Below are 22,954 nucleotides of genomic sequence, written 5' to 3'. Positions count from 1 at the left end.
GTTAGATGTATAGGGATCCCTGGGTGGCTCAGCGGTTTAGTGCCTGCCTTTGGCCCAGGGCCTGATTCTGGAGTCCCTGGATCGAGTCCCACATTGGGCTCCCTGCATGGAGCCTGCTTCTCCCTCTCCCTCTCTGTGTCTATCATAAATAAATAAATCTTTAAAAAAAATAAAGTTAGATGTACAAACACAAACCAGTAATAACTTTAGTATAGGTCTTGAAACACAAAAGTCAGCCTTTTAATCCTACTTGTAACAAAAAAATAAAATTGTAAATAAGTTATAACTTTGAGTGTAGAATAGTGAACATCATGAATGCATCCATTATTTCAATAGGTAGTAGATTGGATTGTCTGTTGTGAGAAAATCTTCATGATTCAGAATTATATAAACTGTTTTTTTAAAGATTTTATTTATTTATTCATAAGAGGCACAGAGACATAGGCAGAGGGAGAAGCAGGCTCCTTGAAGGGATCCCAATGTGGGACTTGATCCCAGGACTCCAGGATCACACCATGAGCCAAAGACAGATGCTCAACCGCTGAACCACCCAGACATCCCTATAAACTGTTTTCTTAAATTGTTTCCTTTACCTTTCTACCTAAATTATCAAGTAGTGTTTGAAACAGGAAAAAAAAAGTCACTAATTCATAACTCATTTTGAAAACACTGCTAGATGCATTCTGGGATTGAAGTGTTGATCTGACATGGATTCTAGCAAGGATCTTGAAAGTATTGCATTCCAAATGTGTCTCCAACACCTACTGTGCTCAGGTGTTTAACAATCAGCTTGAGGGAAGAGGTGGGTGACTACAATTTGTACTGATCTCCCTGGTGTAAATACTCTCACCGTAGCCAATTTCAGGCTACTATGGTGAGGTCACTGAAACCCACACACAGTCAGCCACACACATACCTGTTGCCATTTAGTGGTGAAGAAGGATGCAGGCTCTGGAGAAAACTGCCTAAGTATAAATCCTGGTTCTGCTGTGCAAACTTCAGTAAGTTATTCAACCTGTCTGGGCTTCACTTTTTCTTTTGTAAAGAAGGAACACTAATAATATCTGATTGTTGTAAGGAATAAATAAAGATGTGAAAAAATTAACACGTGAATGTTTACCACTAAGTACTAACTATTGTTAACCATAATAATTCCATTGAAAATTAAGCTCTGGGCGAGTCTGTAATCTCAGTCTTTACTCACAAGGTCCTTCCATAAAGTAGTATTTCCAGAATATTTTTACAAATAATCCTACTAGTCATCTCCTCCTGGACACTGTTAAGACTACGAATCTTAAAATAAGATGGTCTGCATAGTCATGAAAATACTGGTTCTCTGGAGCACTATATGAATATTCTGAAAGATTTAGCAAACATATTCATTCATTATTGAGTCTAAAAAAACCTTCACTTAAACAAGTTTTGGTGAGGACGTGGAGAAAAAGGAACCCTCTTGTACTATTGGTGGGAATGCAAACTAGAGCAGCCACTGTGGAAAACAGTATGGAGGTTCCTCAAAAAATTAAAAATAGAACTACCCTATGATCCAATAAGCCCACTACTGGGTATCTATCCAAAAAATACAAAAACACTAAATTAGGGATACAGGCTCCCTTGTGTTTATTGCAGCATTATTTACAATAGCGAAATTATGGAAGCAGCCAAGTGTCCATCATAGATGAATGGATAAAGAAGTTGAATATATATATAATGGAATATGATTCAGCCATCAAAAGAAGTCTTGCCATTTGCAACATGCTAAGCGAAATCAGTCAGAGAAAGACAAATGCCATATGATTTCACTCATACGTGGAATTTAAGAAACAAAATAAATGAGCAAAGGAAAAAAGGAAAAATAGAACAGAGAGAGACAAACCAAGAAATAGGCTCTTAACTATAGAAACAAACTGATGGGGGGGTGGGGGGAAAAGATGAAATAGGTGATGGAGATGAAGAAGTACACTTGTGACAAGTACCAGGTGATGTGTGGAAGTGCTGAAGCACTATATAGTACATCTGAAACTAATATCACACTCTATGTTAACTAACTGGAATTAAGAATGATAATAATTTGGGGGATCCCTGGGTGGCGCAGCGGTTTGGCGCCTGCCTTTGGCCCAGGGCGCGATCCTGGAGACCCGGGATCGAATCCCACATCGGGCTCCCGGTGCATGGAGCCTGCTTCTCCCTCTGCCTGTGTCTCTGCCTCTCTCTCTCTCTCTCTCTCTGTGACTATCATAAATAAATAAAAATTAAAAAAAAAAAAGAATGATAATAATTTGGGATGCCTGGGTGACTCAGTGGTTGAGCTTCTGCCTTCAGCTCAGGGCATGATCTCAGAGTCCCAGGATTGAGTCCCATATCAGGATCCTTGCATGGAGCCTGCTTCTCCTGTCTCGGCCTCTCTGTTTCTCATGAATAAGTAAATAAAATCTTTAAAAACAAAAATAGCCAAGCTAATTTCAGGACAAAATTATTTTAAAAAATAATAATTTGTGGACGTGTGAGCAGAGCTAAGTATAGCCATGTCACTGGCCCTGCTGCAGCAGGACTAGATGCTACGGGGGCAGCCAAGACCCTGGGAACCAGGTGAGGCCAAGGCCAGCCTGGTGAAGCACACAAGGAAAGTGAATGCGACCCAAGCCCAGAAACTATGGAAGTTAGCTAACGGAAAGGTCCCCAAGTTGGTATTTGATGAGTTCCTGAAGGGAGAGTATCAAATCAACCTCAGAGTAAACCTGAAGTTTAAGAAGTATGGTGGCTGAGCTGGTCGCCTAGCAAATTGTGTACCAGAACTGGGGCCACAAGGCCTGTGACCAGGCTATGGCCAAGAAGAAGGCAGCTGAGGGCACTGTGTTCACTAAGGAAGACTTCCAGAAGTTCTAGCAGGAATATTTCAGCAGCTAGGCTCCTGGGAGGACACAGCAGGAAAGGCATTCATTCAGGCCCAGGCTCCTCCTCTGACTTCACAGCCTCTGCTGGCTCCAGGACCCTGCCAAGTGGCAGGCCAAGCACAAGGAAGTCCTTAAATGGTGGCAGGGGGTGGTGGTGGGGGTGCAGTTTGCAGTGCTAGAATGGAGCTGGTGAACCGTAAGTCCTAGGGAGAATATGCACTCAGACCAGAGCTGACATCTGTAGGCTTGGGAGGAGCCATCTACCTGCCAGAGAACATTTCTGTTTTGTTTGCTTTGACCCAAGTAGAACTTCTGGGCTGCTTGCTCTGGAGAGGCCAGTTACTGGCCTTTGGGGCCACACCTCTGGAAGTAGGAGGAGGGCTGATGATGGGCTCCTGGGTTCTAATAAATAAGAACCCAAGAGCAAGAAAATAATATTAATAATAATAACTTTAAAGAAGAAAGAAGGGACACCTGAGTCTCAGTGGCTGAGTGGCTGCCTTTGACTCAGGGTGTGATCCTAGGATCTGGATCAAGTCCCACATGGGGTTCCCTGCGAGGAGTCTGCTTCTCCCTCTGCCTATGTCTCTGCCTCTCTCTCTCTCTCTCTCTGTCTCTCATGAATAAATAAATAAATCTTTAAAAAAAATAAAGAAGAAAACTTCACTTGACATAATGCTAATAGATTATACCACTCATTTAGGATTTGGACTTTCCCTGTTTTACCTCAGTCTATAATTGGCATCATAGTAAAATATTAAAACTAGAATGTGACCTTGAATTGCAATTCTTTGTGTGCTCTCTTAATTCCTACCACCAATCACCTCATTTATGGCTCAGACTATAAACTACTTTGGGGCAAAATTAGTTTCTAGCCATCACTATTTCTCCATTGCCTTTTCCAAGGCTTGGCACATAGAAGTTGATAAGTATTTATTGAATTAAGATGATTTAATACATTTTTCCAAAATAAGTTCCATTAACTTATTCCCAGAAGAAGCAAAATAAGGGTTCCAAAGCCAAGATCCTGGAAACTGTAACCCCTCTCTTCTTGGGAATCATAACACATGTTAGCATATTAAAGAACCTGCAAAATTGGGATGCCTGGGTAGGTCAATGATTGAGCGGCTGCCTTTGGCTCAGGGCATGATCCCAGGATCTGGGATCAAGTCCCACATTGGGCTTCTTGCATGGAGCCTGCTTCTCCCTCTGCCTGGGTCTCTGCCTCTCTTTCTATGTCTCTCGTGAATAAATAAATTTTTAAAATCTGCAAAATATTGCAGTTAGGACACCTGTTTAAAATTATTTAACCTGGGGTGCCTGGGTGGCTTAGCTGGCTAAGTGTCTGCCTTTAGCTCAGGTCATGATTCCAGAGTCCTAGGATCGAGCCCCACACTAGGCTCTCTGCTTAGCCGGGAGACTGCTTCTCCCTCTGCCACTGCTTGTGCTCTCTCTCTCTCTCTCTCTCAAATAAGTAAATAAATGAAATTTAAAAATAAATAAAATCATTTAGCCTAAGATTTTTCTATTCAAGAACTCTTATTAATGGGGTAATTATGGTGTTATTATCCACATCTGGACATCTGAGAGTGAAATGGGACACTATTAATAATTATACCAGGAAACAGGAAAAAACTGGGCCTATATGAAATAAGTTGGACATATAGTCATTCTACCTATGGACAGAAATGTGGAAATTACCATAACTACTCTTACACGGATCAAAGCTTAGGAAACAATGATTAGCCTAAATTCCTGAATTTTACTGATGAGAAACATGAGGCCACAGAGAAGTTCAATTACTTCCCATTGGCAAGCCCCTTGGAACCCAGTTAAGAGATAGAACTGTGAATAAAATCCAAGTTGTTGGAATGTCCTTTCCAAATCAGTTTCTGATTTGTTGACTCTTGAAATTAAAACAATTATTTGCCTGTATTTTCACAAAGAAGAAAAGAAACTCTAGATTTACTTGGTTCTCTCAGAACAGCATTTTGTCACATAGGAAGCACCAATTTTATGTAGATGTAAATGTAAATCAGATGTCAGCTGGAGATCCCTTGTCTCTTTGGAGAGCTAGGACTAATTGTCTAGAGCTCTCAACAATTCCAACACTGACGGGGGCGGGACGGGGGCAAAGTTCTGCTCTAGTTTCTGGAACTTCTCACGGGGCCTATTGCTCATGGCCACCTCTACCTTCTGGACTCATGATTTCTCTGTGACATACTACATTAACCTAGTCACAAAGCTACGTTCACTTGCCCAAAAACAGATACACCCTCACAAATTCTTAAAAGATTTTGAAAATTTTTGTAGAGGAAAAAAAAGGATTTACTTCACAGCAAAGCAAATGAGAGTCACAATTAAGCGATAACATTTTCTTTTTAAGCCCTGGAGACATAAGCTATAGCATTTTAAAAATATTTGTTGGCTCTCCATGCTATGAATTTTCCCTGGCCCTCATCTTCTTATCATCTTCTGGTTATTCATCCCTACTCCTCTATCCTTCTCTTCCCTTCTTCTATCCTCTCTCCTCTTCCCTACTGGGTATTTGACCACAAATTCTTTCCCTTATGCTCATAAAAAAAAATAACTTCCCTTTGTCCTACCATACCTTAGTATCACCTAATATCCTTACCTGTGATATGATTCTAGTGTGGGGAGTGGTTTTTATGAGGGGAGGTCCTCTGTCCCAATCATTTCTTCCAATGAAGATAGAGAGTGCTTTAAAAGGAAACCAGGTAAAAGTAATATTCTGTGTCTCATTAAGCTATTCTATAGCTCCACAGAAAGGTAATTACATAATTACATTTACTCAGAAAGTGCAAGCAATGAAAACATAAAGAAATGGACAAATAGAAGAGACTTCTCAGAGTAAGAAGCCACAGGTATTGGTAGTTGATGAAGAGGAACAATCAAGTATAATTATTCTCTCTAGGTGTTTGGCTTGCACAGCTGGAAAGTAGGGAGCCCCATTTACAAAGACAGTGGGCCTGAGGAAGGAGCAGGCTCAGAAGCTAATATAATGAGGTTGGTTTTGGAGACATCAGATATGAGTGCACATGAGACAACCTCTGGGAGATGCTTCCTAGCCAGGTCAATGTGTGAGTTTGACACTCAGGACAGTGACAGTAAGGGCACAGGCTTTGGATTCAGAATTAACTGGCTCTGAGTTCTAGCTCTCTTGTTTAACAGGTGTGTGTCTTGAGCAAACTACTGAAATTCTCCACATCTCTATCTCTTCATCTGTACAATAAGACTTACTATTATACTTCTACATTGAGAAGATATCTCAGGATACCTCAGATAACATGTATGAAACTCTTAGCACAGCTCAATAAAAATAAGTAATTCAAAAGATATTTAGCACTTCCTAGGTACCACTGTGCTAAGCATCTTATATATATTTACCCATTTAATCTTCACAACAGTCCTGTATCATATACAATATTATTCTCTCCACTTTAAAGATGAGGGAACAAATGTGGAAAAGATACATAGCTTATAATACTTGTAAAGCAGGATGTGATAGATTTGAACCCAAGCAGTCTGGCTTCAGAGCATGCATAATTAACCAGTGCATTGGACTTTCTCTTAATGTTAGCTAGAATTATTATAATTATAGCCTTATAAGTCCCCAGAAAATGATGTGGGAGCATGTGAGTAACTAAATAATGATATTAACAATAGCTAACTTTTATTGAATGCTTATTCTTTGTAATGCTAAATATTTTAAATGGATATCTCAACAGTTGAATTTTCTCAACTGTCCCATAATGTAGGTACTAAAATTTCTCTGATTTTGAAGAGGAAGAAACAGGCATGGAAAATGTAAGTGGTCCTGACCAATGTCACAGATAAATAACGGGGTCTGATTCAAAACCAGACAACTGACTGTCACATTCTAAGATGAAATATCAGAGAGGCAAAGAAGGGAATGTAAAGATGAGAAGAAGGTATAAGACAGAGTTATGAAGAATACATGATTCCACCATTCTGTTATGAAATCTTTTTAAATGTAAGCAAATCACCTTTCACTGCATTTGCTCACGGTGCCACCACGAGCACTTGTCTCACAGGGATATAAGCCCTACCATTGCAGGAACCCTCACTCATCCCCTTGAGCATCCAGTGCCTTCAACAGCCCTCCTATAAACATCTGCAGAATTAAACAAGAAAGGATTGGGAATATGGAAGTCAGGGAAGAGACGCAGACACATAGGGGCATGAGAAGGAGCAAGGAGGCAGCAACAAGAGAAAGTATCTTGCCCTGTCTCCTAACTAGACATAGAATGGGATGAGAAGTAAAATTCCTTTTTAGATCATTCTGCCACCCTGTAGGTTTTAGAAATCAAGAGTTTTGTAAAGGAGATAGTGAGGCAGCTATGTCTGGAAGGGAGAAAAAGAGCTTCTACTAGACATGACAATGGTGGGAAAAGAAGGAGGGCATTCTAAGGTGCATGTGGGAGCCACTGTCTATTTTCTGATGAATATAATGAAAAGGTTAAAGAACTCCACAGGGCCTATGATGAAGAACATTATGTGCCATTCAAAGGAATTCAGGCTTTAGCCTGGACAGTAAGGGTCTCACACTCAAAAGCCCTTAAGAGCCAGGCCAGATTGAGATTAACTTCCATGTCAGGTTGGAGAGCATATGCCCTGTCGGTAGAAACAGCCTCCACTCAGCTTCAGCCTTCTGGTGACATGCTGGAATGCAGACCCACTGTGGCCAGATATCCAACCCCCCATGATGAACCAGAAATCTACATTTTTGTGCAAAATAACCCCAGTTTTAAGTTCTGACAAAGGAAAATTACTTAATGTTTTTAAGCAGAGAAGTAATAGCATCACATTTTTATTTTAGAAAGATTACTTGTACACCCATAAGGAGGACTGACTAAAAACCTTGTAGCCACATTCTAGTAGTAACCATACTAGCTTATTACAATTAGACTGGTAAGCCTCAAGAAGCCTAAGCCAATGATAAGGTAGGAAAAAAGAGTTTATAATTATGAAATATTTAGGCAGTAGAAAAACTAGACTTTTCAACTGAATGGAAGTAGTGGATAACAATGAGAGGGAGAAGTTGAAGACTTTTTCTGCCTAAAATTGCATGAATTTGAATGGAAAAGCTGAGTTCACTCAGACATGTTAATTACAATATTCCTATAAAATATCCAAAAGGTAATGAACGATGCTATTTAAAATAAAATTATGAAAATCATGTAACAACTTGATAAAGTGATCCTGCATTGCCAAATGAGGAAATGACCACAAATATATATCTATACTATGATCACAAAAATATCCAATGTCATATAAATTATATATGCATACAAATGCTGAATGTAATTTTGAAAAATGAAAATGGTTTAATTTGTTAAAATGACAAGATTTTAAGAGTTTTTTTCTCCTTCCATTTATTATATTGTGATCTTGTAAAACTTGTTTTGCAGTAAAAATAACAAAAAGATGGGAAATAGTTTCTGTGCGAATTAAGAGAAGACAAGCTTGCCATAAACTAAAGAATTTAGGAAAGGCTTGCTGGAGAAGGTGAGGCTCAAATAAGCCCTGAAGGACTAGAAAGTAATTATTGCCTAAAGATGAATGTTTCCCATGTTTCTCCTTGGAAAATTTACTTCCAGGGACAAAACACACACACACACACACACACACACACACAATTCTACTATATATTCTGGCAAAAGATAAACAAAGCCACTTGCAACCTTGAAACTAATCTAATTTGCAACGAAAAATCCACTCTGAATTTTTAAAAGATGAACCCCTTTCTTTCATTTAAAAGATTATTTTAGGGGCACGTGGGTAGCTTAGTCAGTTAAGCTGCTGCCTTCAGTTCCAGGTCATGATCTTGGGCTTCTGGAATTGAGCTCCACCTCAGGAGCTGGCATTATTATCGACACACCTCTTTTGTGTTTTCATTTTGTTGTTGACTAAAAAAGTATATTTTTAAGATCATCCATGCCTTTCTAACAAATGAGTTTATCACTCAGAAGCAGCCAAGCCAAAGAATAGTGGAATGATGTGTAAGGCTCCACTAAGGTGCCAGCTCAGGAACAATTCACTGAAGATTTGACACTGTGACCTCCATAGCTACACCAAAACTTGACATGTGATACTATGTCTCCAATAATTTGAATACAAAAGTCCAAGAACAAAGAGGAATGAGAGTGTCCCCTCTTATCACACCAAATAGCCCACTTGTGGCATTTGTTTTCAATTCTGCAACCTAAGGCTCTGTGGGGTTACAGATTCTAATTCCCAGAAGAACACTTGCCAAGGGATGCAATGATGGTTCCACTGAAAGAGAAGCCACACCTACCACTGGTACAGTTTGAACTCTCCATGACATGGCAATTGCAAAAAGGAGTTAAGTACTGGCTAAGGCAAATCAACCTCGGTAGCCATAAGACCTTAGGGTTGCTTCTACACAATGTCTAAGACTACAAATGCTCATTAAGACATCTCAGTATTTTCATATCCAGTACTAACCATCATTGACCAATAGTAACAACCATTATCCAATAACGCAGGGCAACAAAGGGCTTAAAATCCTCAGAATGAAGGTCACCCAACTACGCAGGCATACCAGTGGAAGTACTTGTAGAGGGTGAGGAAATCTATAATGGAATGTGGAGGAGAGAAAAGATAGATCTCAGTTATAGCCCAGGATAAACTACAAAAGCAGGGTCTGTAGTAGCTTTCCACTGACTTCCCGCTTTGTCTCTTCTACGAAAATGCACCTTGAAAGTTACTCTTATTGACTGAACTTGTACCTCTACTTTCCAGGAAGATGTCCTCTTGTTTTAGAAATAACAGAAAAATGTTGTTCCCATATTTTTGTTCATGAACCACATATAATTAGAGGGCATAAATGGATCTCAATGGTGCAAGGGGCAGACTGTAAGACACCTTTTTGCAATTTACAGATTGTATTGGCTTCCCTTATCCTCCAGACAGCTGCCACCACAACCAACATACTCAGAATTTTTGCTACTTGAGGCCAACCAGCCACACTCGCATGCTTGTCTTCTCCTGCCTCTTTCTAACTCAGATTCAGATGAAATGCCACACTGAAGATCATTTATTTTGACTTCTGAGAAGCTGCTGAAGATGTTGGATGGTGCAAACCAGTAGTGCTGAGGAGCAAACTATGAGCCAAATTTTGACCAGTAAGAAGCAAGAGATGGAAACGAACCAGGCAGATAAATTCTCTCTCCTTTCTCCTTCCAACGGAATGTTCTGAATCATGTTTCACCATGCAGCCTGGCCAAGTGGCCAACCTGCTAAGTGACCTGCTATCCCCTTCAGCTCCTTTAAAAAGTAATAGCCTGCATGTTACCTTGCACTCACTGCTTACCATCCTTTATTTCCCTTTTCTCCCACTCTTGCTGTCCTAGGACTTGTAATATCTCAAATAAAACATCTGCACTTAGTCCTTGCCTCAGATTCTATTTTCTAGAGAGCCTAGGTTAAACAGCTACATTATTCAGACTCCTTTGAAGTTAGATGTGACCATGTAACTGAATTCTAAACAATGGATTACAAGGAGAAATTATGTATCCCACTACAAATCTGCTCTTTTCCTAAACAAACTAACTAGAAAGAAAAAAGAAGAAGGAAAAACTGGAGCCATTTGGAAGCCTCTACATGGCAGAGCCGCTGTTAGCCTGAGTTCCTGAATGATAGTGACTTGTTCACATTCCCACTACTATTACATGATCAAAAAATAAGCTTCTATTACATCTGAACCATTATATATTTGAAGTCTACTGGTCATTGCAATCAGTGTACCCTAGTTAACAGACTTAAACCAGTAACTATTACAGTTATTAAACCAGTAACTTGAAATTAGTAAAGATCAAGATTCTAAAAAAGGTATGATGCCAAAGCTGGGAATCACATGTTCCTCATTCATTCATTCATTCATTCATTCAGGTGCCTGCTTGCCTGAAACCACATATTATTTGTAAATTTGTGTAAATGAAGTAAAACAACAGTCATGATTCATTTCTCCAAAATTTACAGTTAATAGATCTTCTTTAAAAGCCATTCCCTCCAGTTCCATCCACGTTGAAGCAAATGGTAGGTATTTGTCATTTCTAATGGCTAATATTCCATTGTATACATAAACCACATCTTCTTTATCCATTCATCTTTTGATGGACTCATTCATTTGGGGAATATAAATAATAGTGAAAGGGAATAGAAGGGAAGGGAGAAGAAATGGGTAGGAAATATCAGAAAGGGAGACAGAACATGAAGACTCCTAACTCTGGGAAATGAACTAGGGGTGGTGGAAGGGGAGGAGGGCAGGGGATAGGGGTGAATGGGTGACAGACACTGAGGGGGGCACTTGACGGGATGAGCACTGGGTGTTATTCTGTATGTTGACAAATTAAACACCAATAAAAAATAAATTTATTATTAAAAAAATAAAAATAAAAAAATGAATAAAAATAAAAGCCATTCCTACCCAGTCACCCATTAACCCCTCTTCCCACACCTCCAGGAAAAAAAGCCAAATGATCTGAATTGGCAGGTGCTCGTCTGCATAAACACCTTTGTGTGCGTTTTACTAACAAAGGCTACAATCCTAGAAATGCAAGAGAAACTAAGCTAGATGCAATCACTGAAACTAACAGACTTCTTCATTTCTACCCTACATGTTACCCACAAATGAGAGCAATTTTTCTCTAAAAAGTAAAAAAAAGTCCCCATGTGAGGAACACTTCATTTTTGATATTACAGTAAATGATGCCCTCCAATCTTAAAAACTCAGGAGGACACTGCGGCACATAACCATTACTCTCATTTGCGGTTGCTGCTTAATCTCAATCTTAATATAAACAACTCAAAAATCTCTACCCACTTCATTCTCTTTCTCCCTCTTGGAACCCACATTATCACTCTCTAAAGGTAAGCTGGTGTGATATAGTGTAAATAGTAAAGTTCCTGTCTTTCTCTCCCAGTTCTGTATTCAGTAAGAAAGAACAGATGCTGGGGCAGTCATGTGCTAATAACTGATGGCAGCAGCATCCCAGAGAAGCTGTGAAAGAAAGATATAATCCAAACCAAAGACCAGGGAGGAGATGAGTCAGGAGTACAGGACAAAGTCAACATCTGTGGCTTCTGCTGGCGGGAAAGGAATAGTTCATAAATCTTGCTAGATCTCAACCTCATTAATAGGACATCTTAAAGGGAGGAAAAACTGCACATTATCTTTATTTGTCCATTCAACATATATTCACTGGGAACTTACTATGCTTAGAACTCACTATATACTAGGTGCAATCAACCCTGCAGGGTAGAAGATAATTAGATATCTGTTCTATTGAAGCTTGTGGTCTAGTCTAGAAACTCCAGACTACACTTTCAATAAGTTAAAAGTACCAAGGGATTCATTCCCACCAGCTTTCCTAGGAAAAAATAAATTATAAAAGTGATTATTATTATTATCCTAAACATCACTTCTAAAACTTCTAAAAGTGTCCTTTAATGGCTTAAGATATAAATCTCAAAACTCTGGCTTCTGAACTAAAAATCAAAACAGAAGTTCTGCTAAATTGAAATTCCCTACCATCTATCCAGGTTCTTTCCTCGCCTAAGATCTTTAAATACACTATCTGATTTTTTTAAATGAACTCTTTTCACATATCAGGAAGAAGTGTGATGTGAAAAAGTGCTATATTGGTTTACAGATTAAATATATCTTTTTGCTAATTCAAGTATCAGGTATGAGCTTGGAAACTTCATTTGTCACAGATGGTATTTTGCAAATGAAAGACTGCTAACACAAGGAGAATGGGTACAATGGCTGGTTCTCTCAGAAAGACAATGGCTCAGGCATAATGGCGAGCAGTATGCACAGCAGATAAAGCAGTGGGATGAGGTGAAAGGAAGACAGGCAGTCCCTCACACATACTAAAAGCAACCCTGAATGTGTTAATGGCTTGGTAGTATATTATTTTTAATATCCTTATCAGAGATGCATAATGATATACTGATATCTGAAGCAATATGAGTCTAGAATTTGCTTTAAAATAGGTCATTAAAGGACCACAAAATGTTGGTATTTGTTAAAACTAGGTCATGGGTAGTACTTGGGTAAAATCTATTTTGTGTGCTTGAAAATTTTCATTATAAAATATTTTTTAAAAGAGCTACACACTGGGTCAGAAAGTTATATACAGCTGAGGTACCAAGCTATGAGCCTCTAACTGTAGCAGCTGCTACAGCACCAATAAATAGAGAATTCATGAATCTTTATTGCTCCTCATCACTGAGGCATTACTGCATAGAGTGGGAAGGTTCCTCTTATTTGGGGGAGGAGAGCCCTGATGCAGTAAAACATAGGATCACAATTGTTCTTTTTTCTGGTACCTCAGAGGCAGTAGGCTGCTTCAAGATGAAGCTGAACATCTTTTACCCAGCTACTGGCTGCCAGAAACTCATTGAAGTAGACGATGAACTCAAACTTCATACCTTTTATGAGAAGTGTATGGCCACAGACGCTGCTGATGCTCCTCTGAGTGAAGAATAGAAGGGTTACGTGGTCCAAATCAGTGGTGCTGATGACAGACAAGGATTCCCCATGAAGCAGGAGGTCCTGACCCACAGTCGTGTCCACCTGCTGCTGAGTGAGGGGTGTTCCTGCTACAGACCAGGGAGGACCGGAGAAAGAAAGTGCAGAGCTGTTCAGGGTTGCCTTGTGGATGCCAGTCTCAGTGCTCTCAACTTGGTCATTGTGAAAAAGGGGAGAAGGACCTTCCTGGGCTTACTGATACTACTACGCCTTCTCACGGGGAGTCCAAAAGAGCTAGGAGAATCCACAAACTCTTCAGTCTCTCTAAAGAAGATGATGCCTACTAGTATGTTGTGAGAAAGCTCCTAAATAAAAAAGGTGAGTAACCTAGAACCAAAGCAGCCAAGACTCGGCATCTTGTCATGTCCCATGTCCTCCAACAACAAACAACAATATGTTGCTTTGAGGAAACAGCATACTAAGAAAATAAGGAAGAGGCTACAGAATAGGCTAAACTTCTGGCCAAGAGAATGAAGGAAGCCAAAAAAAAAAAAAAAAAGCCAGGAACAGATTACCAAGTAGACAGAAGCTGTCTACTTCTTAGTCTGACTCCAGTCAAAAAGGAGATTTTCTAAAAGAGAGTTAAATAAGCAAGAACAGACATACAGACATTAAAAGATAATAAGATCACAGTCTTTGTTCTCTGCACAAACCTATCCCAGAAGCCACTCATCTTTCTCTCAATATAGTTGACAGAATATCAGAACCATAGAACCCATTGCTCTTTACCACACCTGCAGCTTCACATACCTTACTGACCACAAAAGGCACTTGCCAACCAATTCATGTTAATCTAATCCTATTTCCATCTATTTCATCCCAATCTAAACTTGTACATGGCCACCTATACTATGATATATTTCTCATTCACATTACTTAAGCAAGCAATACTTTTCCATAATATCATGAATATTCAGTAAGATGACACTCTCACCAGCTACTGCTTATTGTCCCCTAAAAACTGAACCCACATTTGCATTGACCCAAATCCTTCTCTTCAACCACTGTTTCCTAACTTCCTAACCCCCATAGGGGACCCAGCCCAGTGCTGGGCTGCCTCTTGGCAAACAGTCCTTGGTTTTTACTTACTGAGCTACCAAATAATGCCAGGATTCAAGTATGAACACATCATTCATTGATCCAATAGACAATTGTTAAGCACTTATTACATGCCATGTGTTACATCTACAAAAATAAATAAATTAGATATTAACCTTGAAGACGGTCAAAATCTAGCATGGGAGGTAAGTACAAAAACAATTGCAATTGGTTATTTTAAAAATGCAATTAGATATGTATGCTAGGTAGAGTGGCAACATTAATGAATACATTCACTTCGACTTCTTGGAGTTAGGAGGTGGGGCCTGAGGAGGGTGCTTCCAAAGAGAAAAAAAAATTCTGATCTTGCCTCTGAAAAGTAGAGTAGCAGTTTGTCAGGCATATATAGGAAAGCTCAGATATAAATTATAAAAACTCTGTGAAGCTAGAATTAATAAAGGGAAGTCATAAGAGATAATGTAGGAGGAATAGAATACGAAGGTTCTTAATGCTGTAAACCTGGAGATATATTCCACAGAAAATATAAAGTCACTGAAAGCTTTTAAGCAGGGCTGTCAAACAATAACACTTGCATTTGAGAAAAATTCCCCTATAGTAGAGTATGAGATGACTCTGAAGGCTCAGGCTGAGGCAACAGGAGCAGTTCCAGGATGATCCTAACTGCCCAGAGGAGAGAAGATGTTTGCCCAAATAAAGGCAATGGCAGGGCAGGTGGATTGGACTGGGCCATAAATGTATTTACCAGCTTTTTTTTTAAACCATTCTTACTTATGCCTTTATTTCTCCCCCAAAAGAATATACGTCCTTTTCCAAGTTATCCTGGGAGACTTATCACAGAAAATCTGAGAGCAGATGACAAATAACTAGGAAATCTGCAAGAATATGTACCCTGCCCTATTATTCATTCCCTACACTTTCTCCCTTTCCCTCCCTCCTCACAAAGCCCTCAGCAAGTTCAAGTTCCATTTCTTGGTTTCTTTCTTTCTAATTTGCAATTTTTTTTAAGATTTCACTTCTGAGTAATCTCTACACCCAATGTGAGGTTCAACCCCAAGATCAAGAATCCCATACTCTACCTACTAAGCCAGCCAGGCACCCCTCTTCCCTAATTTTGAACTCTGACCTTTACTAATCTTCAACTGTTGGTTTTATACTGAAAAGGCTCATAGTTCTAGAATGACATTAAGTGGACCAAAAGTATTTTGCCTGAGTGGACAAGAATGTGACAGTGGCACATAGTCACTGCGATATCCTGAAGTCAAGATTGATTTTGACAAGAATGAAAGCTTTCTGCCTGCTGCCCCTATCTTATGGGATTTTTAGGGTTTGGAGAAATAACCATTGTCTGTCTTAAAAATCTTGAATGTCCATGTGAGATTGAATGCCATTTAGATAAATGAGCCATTTATAGTGATGGCTCATATAACAGAATTATTCAGTTGGTTGCTCTGGAATTTGTTCATTTTATTTTTAAAGTTCAGTGGAAGTTAGTTTTGTCCAAATACTCTACAAACTTTGTTGAGAAATTAAGTTCCAGGTGGTAAGATCCCTGACAAGTATCAAGAGGCATGGCAAAGTTGTCAGGAATATTATATGTTTAATTAAGTGTTCACTGATCAGCAACATAGGTATACTTTATTATAAGACAAACATTGATGTGTATGACAGTTCATTCTTTAAGAGAAACAAGCCAGGTAATTCTTCAAGACAGACAATTACAGCACCATGACTTACATGTTATTTGGTGACATGCTAAGCAGGATTCCTACCACCATAGCTCTGTAGTAAGCACCTGTTTTGGCTACTTCATCCTTTTCTTTCTGGAGCCTCGACCACTTCTGCTCCTCTTCCTGCCTCTTTTCCCCAGACTCCAAGAGCTAAGATACTATCTACACATCTTCTAAGAATCTCACTTCAGCACTTTCCCCCCTGGTCAGTACCTTTACCAAACTATTTCCTCCTCTAAAATTGCTCTTTCCTCCTCCTCCAATTCCCTCCAACCAAGACCACTATTTCACCTTCCTAGCTAGATGTTAGAGGAAATGCAATCAAGATGCCTGATTAAACAAATTCACACTAAAATATAGGTGGTAGTCACCTTAACTTGCTTAGCAGTTTTTAGAAGAACCTGTTATTCCAAATGAATCTCTGATTGGTGGGATGTAGAAGGGAATTATCTTTCAGGTGTTGGGAGTTAGTGTTTTTCCTCATTTATTCATACTGACCAGTGCCCCTACATCCAATTTTTCTTCCTCATGGAGATTTCTAAAGATGATGTACACTATAGCCCGAGTTCTTTATAAATAAAGAACCTCAGCACAAAACCTGGCTTGGCTTTACATTTCTTACAGTCTCTAGTTGAGTTTCTTCTCTAGAGTCGCGTGCACACTTTTGAACTTTTTCCAGATAGGCTTCTATGGCTTCTAGTAAAGATAAAAACACTGGATTTTATTATCTATTGTATTGTTTTCTTTGTCAAATAGCAAAATTACCTAGCTTGAAAGTTAATATTAGATAAGAATAGTAGTGAAATGGTGACCACAATGACATTCTTCAGTGAGTAAATTAATAGGAAATCAAATAAAGGAATGAGGTGCATCTTTAGGACATTACATTTTAACATCAGCTCATTATATATAAACAAAGCTACCTTTAAAAATCCCAAACATTGCCCATAAAAGGGGAACGAGTAGGAAACACACACACATACAAACACATGTTTCTCACTAATGCCCTTACAGTCAGTTCTGCACCCAGCTCAGATTCTGTTTCCTCATTGCACACCACATGAAATCATGGTTTGCATTTAGGGGCTACATTTTAAGAAAAAAATATGTTTCCTTAATACTAAACACGCTTGACTTTGACCATATACAGTGGCATTCCCTCAGATTGAATGCCTAGACAAAGAGAGTTCACTGATTATTTAGCTTTCTTTCAGAGAGTTCCAATTCTACCTTCACAGCATCTCCAAGCTAGAGAATCACAGCTAAGTATAAATAAACTGAAGAGACTCTCCCTCATGCACACTATGACAGAACTTGGCTTCCTGACTAGATGTGCCAAGTCTCAAACCAGCACCACATCCCTACTATTATGAAACCTAAAAAGCAAGCCTAAAATTCACAACAAGCCCCTAGAAAATCAAACCTTGTACATAAGGCCAAGTTCTATGTTATCACTCAGCAAATCCATAATGAGTTTCCTCTCTGTGCCAGGTATTAGCAAAGCTCAGGTGATACAAAGGTGAATGATAAAACAGGATCCCTGCCTCTGGGCTGGGCTCACAGTGAATGACATAAACAGGCAGTTACAATGTAATGGCTGTTATGGCAGAGAGATAGGTCACAGGTCAAGGATACATAGAGCAGGAGCATCTACCTCACCTAAGCTCCCTGGGACAGGGGAACATCAGAAAAGTTTCTTGGAGAAGAAAGCACCTAAGATGAGAGATTTTATTTTTACTTTTGTTTTTTCTTTTTCTTTTCTTTTTTTTTTTTTTTTTTGTATTTTCATACAGTTTCAGGCTTACAAAAAAGTTGCAGGAATGGTAAAAAGGATTCCCATACACCCTTCATCCAGATGTACTAAATGTTATGCCAAATATGCTCTCTCATATATAATACATGTATATACAAATACACATTTTTAAAGCCATTTGAGAGTAACTTATGGAAATTATGCCCCCTTTACTCTTAAATACTTCAATGTATGTTTTCTAAAAGCAGGGACATCCTCTTCCGCAGCCTACAATTAGCAAAATCAGGAGATTCATACTGATCTAATACCACTGTCTTACCTACATTCTTTATTCAAGTTTCTCCAATCATCCCAACATATACTTTATAGCAAAATAAATTCCTAACTCATGTGCTGCATTTGGGGTCACATCTGTTTAGTACCCTACAGTCTGGAACAGTTTCTTTGTCTTTCTTGACCTTGTCATTTTTTAAGCAATCTAGTTATGGAGTAGAATGTCCCTCAATTTGGTTTTGTCTGATATTTTCTCATTATTAGATTTAGCATAAGCATTTTTGGCAGAAATGCCACTGAGTTGATTTTGTGCTCTTGGGATGAGTATTGAAGAATGAAGAGAAATCAACCTCCATAACCTATTGCTACATTTACTTATTTTTACATCAGACTTGGGAGGAAGGAGGGAGGAAAGCAAAGAGAAAGGTTATACTATTATTAGCTAATATTGATCTTATATTTAATAACTGCCAGGCACTATTCCAAATGCTTATATAAGTTAGCTCAATCATCCTCACATCTCCACAACAATTGTCCTTTCCCATTTCTCAGATAAGAAACACTGAGGTACATAGAGATGACAAAGCTAACAAGTGGAGCAGCCAGGTTTCAAATCCAGACATACTGACTCTACTGCCTATTCTGTCAGCAGAAGAGACTTAGTGAAAGCAAAGATCTTACAAAAAGAAAGGCTTGCATGGAGTTCAGAACAAGCTGGCCTCCAGAACAGTGTGCAATACTTGGCACAGGCAACTTCCATAGAGGTTGTGGCATTTGGCCGTGATGCTTCCGCCCCCTGCTGGCTGCAGTCACATATCTCATGCTTCTCACTGCTTTCTACTCAATTGGATGGAGCACCTCTATACAGAACAATGATCACTGAAATTTCTGCAGAACTGAATTATGCCTGACCTATGAACATGTATCAGGAAGGATTTGGCATTCCTTCCATTCTTCTTCTCTGTACTTCTCAGTACCCCCACCACATTCTAAAGGTTGCTCAGCAGAATAAATCCTAAGCCCTGTTCTCACCAACTTCGTTTATGAAACTTCCCCAGAGAATTTTTTTTTTAAACCATGACAAATTTGGAATCCACTGAAGCAGTAAGGAAGCTAAAGTTAAATTAATCAGAATACAATCCCCAGACAAGACAATCACTACAGCTGAGGAAACCTGTAGGGAGGGTGTTTGTCCTTGGAAAATATTTGAAAAAGATCCAGTGCAGCTGAAGCAAATCATCTCACAGTGGGCTCTGAAGAGCCACATAGGATCAAATCACTAGGCAAATAAGATGATGGAGAGGGAAAATTCCTCTGAATGAATCATAAGTAGCCTCTATTTTCAATCAAATTCCCTTTCTCTTCAGAGGTAAAAGCCTGTCCCTCTGAGCTTCAAAAACCCCTGGGGCTTGCACAAAAACCTCTTCTGGCTTTCATGGAAGTAAAAGCCAGAAGACAATGTAATGGTGGTCTCTAAAGGATGGCACACTGATTAATTCCATATATACCAGATATAGGCCTGGAGGAAAAAAAAGAACATGTATTTAAATTCCCAAAATATATTCTACTGGAAAATTTGCTCATTCTGCCTTGATTGCAAGTACAGATAAGTCAGTGGCCATTATTAAGCCATTTCTAAGGTCCTTGCTTAAATTTTGAGAATGCAGATGCAAGGAGGTCTTGTGTGAGCATTAACTTGATAATTTCTAGACACCTGTCTTTCAGATTCAGAGGGACACAAATCCATCTGCATACTGATATTAGCAGACAGAGGGCTGAAACCTTGGACCCCAGGTCAAATCAACTCAGTTAGATAAATGACTCTCAGGAGGTGATTGGGCTAAGCCAGCCCATTACTTCAAGGTCTTCCTGTTATTTTAATAAAGCATCAAGGGTTCCATGAAGGGTTAATCAGAACTTCCTACTTTCAGTCTATCTGGAAATTTGTGCCCTGTATCATTTATCTCTTACCACCATAGTCTTGCATAACAATCACAAAACATCAAGGGCATACAGCATTGAGCATGTATTGATCTGGCATCTAGGGTTGTCAACCAGAACAGTCTTGCTGTTGGTATCATCTGGGCTCTTTCATAAGTCTGGGGCTGATGAGACTGTGTCTCTCATCACCCAGCCAGAGGCCAGTATTTTTCTCATGGCAGTGGTCTCAGCAAGTGAACAAAGGGGAAACAACACCTTTATAGATGCAGGCTCAGATATAGCATGCTGTCACTTCTACTGCATTCCACTGGCCAAAGCAATTCCCAGAACCTGTCCAGATTCAAGGCAAGTAGATTCTCTGCATTGGAGGAAATGCAGTCTTAGGGCAAAAGGTGTACTTATAGGGATGGGTTAAAGACTTGAAGCCAGGGATCCCTGGGTGGCGCAGTGGTTTGGCGCCTGGCCTTTGGCCCAGGGTGTGATCCTGGAGACCTGGGATCGAATCCCACGTCAGGCTCCCGGTGCATGGAGCCTGCTTCTCCCTCTGCCTGTGTCTCTGCCTCTCTCTCTCTCTCTGTGACTATCATAAATAAATAAATAAATAAATAAATAATTTAAAAAAAAAAAAAAAAGACTTGAAGCCATGACAAATCTACTACAGGCCCAGAAAATCAATAAAACCTGCTAGGTAACACTCCACATTTCCAGCATACACTTTCTTCACATATACTCTTCTCAACTGATGAACCTATAAGAGTGCTCTCTAGATTGTCCTGGTAAGATTGAATAAAAGTAAATTATTAAACTTTGGGGATAACTTTTCTACCTGTGAAATCTAGAACACCCCAGCTAACAGAAGATATTATATCAGAGCCTTTGGATCTAACATAAATGAGCACTTAAAGCCATCAATTCCTCATTGATACCTGGTCCCAACTTCATTCTAGAGCAATTTAGAACTAAAGAAAAAGCAGGAAAATGTCTCTGATTTTGTCTCCTACTATCTCACAACCTCTGGTTGAAAAATATACATCTAATTTTTTTAATTCTAGAAACATGTGATGAAATAAGATTTTAAAAATTAGACTGTCATAGGTTAATTTCTTGATCAATTGCAATAGCAGTTTTTCTGGGTGAAAATCAAAACACACATACTATCTGAATTTTTTTTTGTAAGAAGGAATTTGGCTTTTGACTTTTGAATGGCCTTGATGAGTTCTCTTATTTGAATATGTTCATAAATGACTTATCAGTTCTCAGATGACTAGGTTTTTAACCAAGTCACTTTTCCTTCCTTCTCAGTTTCTTATTCATCTTTTTCTATTCCATAACTGTTCTGCTACCTATTTAGAAATAATATGTGAATGGAAAATATATTACCCCCTCTCCCCTCAGTTTGTAAATCTATAAATGTAATTTAACAGGAGAATCTAATATTTTCACTGTCTTTACCATGTTCCAAGTGATCTTGCAAATAACAAGGGCAAAAGCTTACTCTTGTTTTTTCTTTTTTTTCTAGTTTAAGTCAAATTGGAGCAACAACATGCTGTACCATACCATGCTTCTCCTGGTATTTCCATCTTGCTGGATTGATGATATATCAGGCAGCCCAATTTTTCCCAAAGGATAGGTGCACATTCAAAATATTAAACCCTTAACAAAGACAAATGAGGAAGCCATCTGGGATCCCTCCATTACTTCCCAATTTCACTGAATCTCTTAATTTAGCCTTTGACCAATGATTTGCTCATTTCAGTGTCATACAAGTTTTTTTTTGTTTTTGTTTTTGTTTTTGTTTTTGTTTTACTCCACCTGACAGTCTGCCTACCTCTTTCTACATTGGAATGTAAAAAACAATTTCAAGGAGTAAAACCGTCTCCCATAACCTATCTCTGCTAATGCCAACCATATTGATTGCTTGACCTTTGCTAAGTCTACTGACTAGATGGTGTATAACGTTTGGGGATTAAAGATGCTGACTTATTTCTTTTCTAAGTCAAACTTAAACTCTGACTGCCCAGAATCAAATCCTGCACACTGTCTCCACCTGTCCCTGCTTCTCTCTGACATTTGGACACCACTTATTGATTGAATTTTTAGCAGCTGTCATTCAAGGACACCTAGCTTTAGCTGGGCCAGCACTAGAATAGCAGACTCCCGATGGCCTAAAAATGACCCACTCTGACACAAATGTGTATAACTTTTCTGCAAAAATAAATGGATTCAATGAGGTTATCAGTTTAATAATCTTCATCCACTTATGCTTATCACAATTAACAAACAGTTTTAGTTACAGAGGCATTCAGACTTAAGGGATTTTCCTTTTCCTTTTTTTGGGGGGGAGGGGTTCCTTTTCAATAAAGGAAATAGGATAAGAATTATTTAGCTTTCTCATTTCCAAGTGTTTGGGGTATGAAATCCATAGACTAAAATCTACTTCTATCTAACAGATGAGTTGCTATTTTAGTGATGCAAGAGCATCATTCAAGACTATAAACCTCCACTGTCACCACACATACAGACACACACACAGATTTTTTTTTAATTTTTTTTATTTATGATAGTCACACAGAGAGAGAGAGAGAGAGAGAGAGAGGCAGAGACACAGGCAGAGGGAGAAGCAGGCTCCATGCACCGGGAGCCCGACGTGGGATTCGATCCCGGGTCTCCAGGATCACGCCCTGGGCCAAAGGCAGGCACTAAA

General features: G+C 39.1%; 2 long non-coding RNA genes across 4 annotated transcripts in view; one reads left to right on the top strand and one right to left on the bottom strand.

Annotated features, from left to right (window-relative positions):
• LOC144293974 (uncharacterized) overlaps nt 1-20,010 on the bottom strand; it is a 129,870-nt gene extending 109,860 nt beyond the window's left edge. Inside the window, exons 1-3 of one of the 3 annotated variants that reach the window (XR_013361328.1) lie at nt 17,707-20,010; nt 16,782-16,979; nt 13,398-13,568 (exon numbers count right to left, since the gene is read on the bottom strand). This is a non-coding gene — a long non-coding RNA (uncharacterized LOC144293974). The remainder of the gene's footprint in view (nt 1-13,397; nt 13,569-16,781; nt 16,980-17,706) is intronic. The other 2 variants (XR_013361329.1, XR_013361327.1) reach the window with 2 other exon arrangements.
• On the top strand, nt 925-22,480 carry LOC144293975 (uncharacterized). The gene is made up of 3 exons (XR_013361330.1): nt 925-1,001; nt 13,301-13,815; nt 21,770-22,480. It is a non-coding gene; the product is annotated as an uncharacterized LOC144293975 (long non-coding RNA).
• Nucleotides 22,481-22,954: the final 474 nt, after the last annotated feature.

Source organism: Canis aureus, chromosome 22 (assembly GCF_053574225.1).
Source record: "Canis aureus isolate CA01 chromosome 22, VMU_Caureus_v.1.0, whole genome shotgun sequence".
NCBI classification, from domain to species: domain Eukaryota; kingdom Metazoa; phylum Chordata; class Mammalia; order Carnivora; family Canidae; genus Canis; species Canis aureus.
The sequence above is the reverse complement of the archived record's forward strand: the minus strand, read 5'-3'. Positions and strand labels throughout refer to the sequence as shown.